Below are 5,486 nucleotides of genomic sequence, written 5' to 3' on the forward strand. Positions count from 1 at the left end.
ATAAATAAGTAAACCTTAAAAAAATTATTATTAATGGAGCAATATTTTCTCAAAATAGCTCTTTAGAAGTATAAATAAAACAAATATACTAGACCATAAAACAAAGCAGATTCCAGCAATGATTTTAAAACAGATTATATTACAAATGAAATTCTATAATTGTATATATGTGCTGCAGAGTAATTGGGAATGGGAGGCAGATATAGAAGTAACAAGATCAGCCATGAGTCGATCATTGTTGAAGCCAAGTGATGTCTATATGGGGGCTCATTATACCAGTCTCTCTAATTTTGTAAATGGCTGACATTATTCATAATTTTAGATATTTAAAATAAAGCTTAAAAAGGGACTACATAGAGAAGTTCCAAATTTCAAGCTTGGCAAAATTTGGGGCAGTTGCAAGACAAGTTTAACAAACTGATTTTTTTTCTCAATGTGAAAACAAAGCTACACAACTAAATTTGTGCCTGGTGATTTCAATCAAACATCAAAGCATCCCCCACTCCCCACAAAACAATATAGATACTGTCAGGGTCTGGGATTTTACTCCTACTTACAAGGTACTAAGATCCTGTTACCATTTTATAAATACTGGAAAAAGACACAAGACTCGTAAATCACAGAAGAGGACTTTATTACTCATGACACAACAAGCAGCATGAGCCTTATCCCAGATCCCATGGGGGTAACATAGAGGGGCCCAGAAGGATATAATACATACAATGAGTTTGTATTGCTAACAAGGAACACACTTGGGAATCTACTGTTTTTATAATAAGTGGTAAGAAAGCCTGTACTTTGAACCCACATGTACCTATGACCCAGCCTCAACAATTACAAATTTTTAGATGATATGGTTCACCTACACTCTCACTCAATTCTTCACACACACACCCAATAATTTAGAAGCAAACATATGACTTGATATAACTTCAACCCTCACAGTGTTCACTATAAACACAACCCAGAGAAATGACATTAGGAAAGAATAGTCAGGAAGGAACTTGAATTCTTGGCATAGCTAGCAAAAATGTGCAGGGATGTTCAGGACCTGTGGAAGATTGTTTTCCCCATCAATCCACCTGTTGCCCCTACCTGTCTTGGCTTCTAGCAAACTGTCACAAAAGTATGTCACTCTGTTGGCCATTCTGATTACTTTAACCAACAGAGGCTAGAACTAAATTTCTCACACAAGGCTACTATCATCGGGACTCCAAACAAGATGAAATTAACCTCAAGTATTGACCTCAAATATGCCTTCCAGAGTCCTGGACCCAGGTGACTATCCCAGGGAAGACCAGAGGACTCTATTTCAGACAGTCAGGATGTAGTCTAGCCTAAGGCCCATCCATTATTCATTTCACTAACCTGCTGATCTTTGGTGTCATTGCCAATAATTACAGGAGGCAATAGATGAGCCAAAAAACAACCTCTATCCCTAATGGAGAGAGATTCCTTGGCCCATTTCTAGCCACATACAAGCATATAACCCAAGTAGGCACAGGTCACTCCTAACAGGATTTGTCATTAAACTTGATTTGGATCAACATTGCTACATTAGCTTGGTTAAGTCACACGGGCAGTGTCACTGAATGGTTGTAATTTCCTTTTCTATATGTGGCATATCCCTCTCAAGCATCAGAGAAGCACGTGATTTTGTAACAGAATGAAGTGAGGTTGTGCCAGTCCATGTGTTTGTACCTGTCTGCAGGGGCTCCATGTTGAGAGCTGCTATTGACGCACAGGCACAGCAGTATCATTTATGATCAGCTACATGCACAACCTGTCAACTGCATTTGCTGTTTGACTTGAGTGATGGTGTTCGATCTAGGCAACAAAGAGAATATTTATGGCCTCTTCCCTTGTATATCTGTAGTCTCAGATGTTCCTACCACAGGTGCCAGGGGTGTTTAATCCATCAGTCTATAGTCTTCCAAGGGGTGGACCAGATAACAGACCAGGCCACTAAATCATGGCTACTATCCCAAGAGTCAGTAAAAAATATGTTTCATCATAGGGAATATTGGCCAGAGTTATGAAAATGGCCTTGAGTTCTATGCAGTGAGTGAATAACAATGCCAATTTTCAGTATGGCATATACGGAGCAGCAGTTGAACAGCTCCAGCCTCCCCTCTCCCCTAACAGGTTTGAACTTAGCCAGACCATCATTGAACCAGGCCCCAGGATTAAGGTGCACCTCTGTGAACTAAGGACACCATTGAGCCAGTGGCTTTACTTCAGGTGGTATCATGTGAGTATAGTTTCCCCAAAGCAACAGCTACCACTTTTTCATATAAACTGAGATGCTGCTAGGGCCAGGCTACTTGGTCCTTAAATACCCAATTTCCAAGTGCGGAAAAACTTTCCAATTTGACAAGTGAGATATATTCGGCCTTTTCCTTATTGGTTGTCAAGCGTGAGTTAACCCACCCAAAATGGAGACCTCAGGCTGCAGAGTCACAGGTCTTTATAGGTCTTTTTTTTTCTTTTTTTTAAATATAATTTATTGTCAAATTGGCTTACATACAACACCCAGTGCTCATTCAGTTTCTCAAGATCCACATATGAGTGAAAACATACGACATCTGTCCTTCTCTGACTTATTTCACTCAGCATAATACCTTCCAGTTCCTTCCACATTGCTGCAAGCAGCAGGATTTCATTCTTTCTCGTTGCCAAGTAGTATTCCACTGTATATATAAACCACAATTTCTTTATCCATTCATCAGCTGATGGACATTTAGGCTCTTTCCATAATTTGGCTATTGTTGAAAGAGCTTCTATAAACACTGGGGTACACATGCCCCTATGCATCAGCACTCCTGTATCCCTCGGGTAAATTCCCAGCAGTGCTATTACTGGGTCGTAGGTAGTTCTGTTTTTAATTTTTTTGAGGCCCCTCCACACTTTTTTCCAGAGCAGCTACACCAGTTTGCATTCCCACCAACAGTGCAGGAGGGTTCCTGTTTCTTTTTCGACAAGAGCTCGGCAACAGGTCAACAGCTGCATCTGCTTCCCAAACCCCAGCTTTTTTAAAAGAGGTGCACTTGGTGCCTGGGTCGGCAGGTGGCGATGTTGTACTAGGGAATTGCTTTTCTGACTTGTGCAATAGCGGTCTAAAGCTGTGATTTCCTTTTCTTCTCAGATTTTATATTCTTTTTGCTAGACCGCCAGTAAGAAGACAGAGATTACCTCTCTACCACAGTCTTCGAATAGAAGAATCCCTTCTGGACTTCATAAGTATTCACAATGCAAGCACGTACAACATAAATATCAGTTATACGTTCAGCAATGAAAGACAGTAGTACATTGAATCAGCCCAAAAAGCCCGCCCTACCAGGTCACTTTAATTTTCCTTCTTCACAGAAAAAGTTGCCCAAACCCCATCAGTTGATTTTTGGATGCTCCCCCCACCCCCAGCCCCCAGTAAGGATCCCAATCTTGGCAGTACTAACGTTTTGGGTAGGATCATTGTTTGGGGAAGGCATCCTGTGCACTGTAGGATATTTACGGCATCCCTGCTCCTATCCACTAAATGCCAGTAGAACACACCCTTCCCTCTTTTAGTCGTGACAATCAAAGATATCTCTAGACATTGTCAAATGTCTTAGGGTCGGAAGGGGGGACTAAATCACCCTGGCTGAGGACCACTACACTATGGGAACATGGACCAATGGATTAAGAAGCCTAATAGGCATATAAAGGGAAGTCCAGAAGGTAAGGGGATGCAGATGGGAGAGGAGGAAGACAGGCTTTGGAGGATGGCTTTTTTTTAAATCCTTGGTCTCCTCAAGACAGGCTTGGTACCAGTTTCCTTGCTCATATTATGCAGCTTCCTCCACAGTCCTCAGTGCCTTCAGCTACCCTTGCATCCAGCACCCCAACCCCCTCCACTAACTGAGCAGAATTGTAACCTGGGCAATTATGCACAACAGAGCTAAAAATATTTGAGCTTCCCCCTTCTTGAAGTTCCCCAAGCATACTCAGCTTTTTCCTGAAAGCAGCTGAAGTTGGGAAATGGGGGAGGGGAAGGGTCAGGAGGTGCAGAGGGACAGAGCAATTCATTGTCCATAAACAAGGCCTTGCATCAACTTCCAGTTTCAAGCCTACAGCTTGGGCTCATCCAAATCAACACTTGTTTTTGATCCACTTAAGTTTCTATCTCCATATTGTTGACAGCATTTATTTAAACTTTGGGGATTCCTTGACTCAGCAGCTACAGCCACTTTTGGCCACCCCACTGTCATATAACATCCCTTTCTCATTCTACTCTCGAGGAGAGTGAGCACAACCAAAACATCGTTTGGGTAAATTGTTTCAAGCCTGTTTCTTATCACTTAGCTTCTAAATATACATTAACAGGACGTCAGTGGAGGACACTTACTGTGCCCCTTGATCACCACTTGGGTAAAAGCATTTGCTACTAGATCCTGGAAGTCCTCTCTTGCCCACTAACATAACCCATAGGGTCTTCCAGAAAGGATTGTCTCTGCCAGCATTCCATCACGTCACCAAAAGTGTCAGCAACTAAGATTTTACCGTACACAAGCTAATAAATAAGCCTCTTACTGTTGCATGGATGTTGGCAGAAGACACAAGATTCTTGGGTCAGAGATAAAGTATTTTATTACTCATACACAGCAAGTAGCATGAAAATAATGTCACATTGGTTCCCTGTGGGGACAACAGGTAGAGGGCCCAGGTGGATGCTATGCATACAGTGAGTCTGCTTTGTAGCTTAGGAAAAATGAGTTTGGGGAATGCACTGCTTTTATAGTGACTATAAGACAGGTCAAAAAGAAATACCCCGAATGAAGGACAAAGTGACTAATGGGTGGAAAAGAATGAAGAGAGCACAAGGGCATAGGGGCTGTAATAAGATTTTTAAATAGTAGTTAATCTAACCCATGAAAGCAGTCTCCTCATAAACTGGAAACAGAAATGAGCCCAACTAGTGACAAATATGCTGTTTTTCTAACTCTCATTTGTTGATGTTACCAAACCATTTTCTTGGGGGAAAAAAAAAATCAAGTCAGGAGCAGCAGCCTCAGAACAATGACATTACTGCCCCCAACTTCCAATATTTCCTTCCCCCAGGATGAGGAGCATCTTTACTGATGTGTACCTAAACTACAGGGCTGCATCAGGGGTTTTTTATACTATGATTAGGGAGAAGAAGCCCTGAAAATAAGTGAATAAGGAATTCTAGACGGTGATAGACCAAAGTTCTCTTCTAGAACACTGATGTTCCTCTTCTTTTCTGCAGAGAATAAATGATTTATAGCCTCAGAATATCCCATGATTTCACTTAAATAAAATTCTACATCATTGCATCGAGGTTAAAAGCACCAGCTCTGGAGTTATATCACCCTTAGTTCAAACCCCAGCATCACCATTTGCCAGTTGAAGTGTTAGAATCATCCTGAATCTCACTTTCCTTATCTGTGGAATGGTAAGAATGTCACCAGCCTCAAAGGGTTGTTGTG

This window comes from Panthera pardus, unplaced genomic scaffold (assembly GCF_024362965.1).
Source record: "Panthera pardus isolate Hobbes unplaced genomic scaffold, ASM2436296v1 HiC_scaffold_20, whole genome shotgun sequence".
NCBI lineage: Eukaryota > Metazoa > Chordata > Mammalia > Carnivora > Felidae > Panthera > Panthera pardus.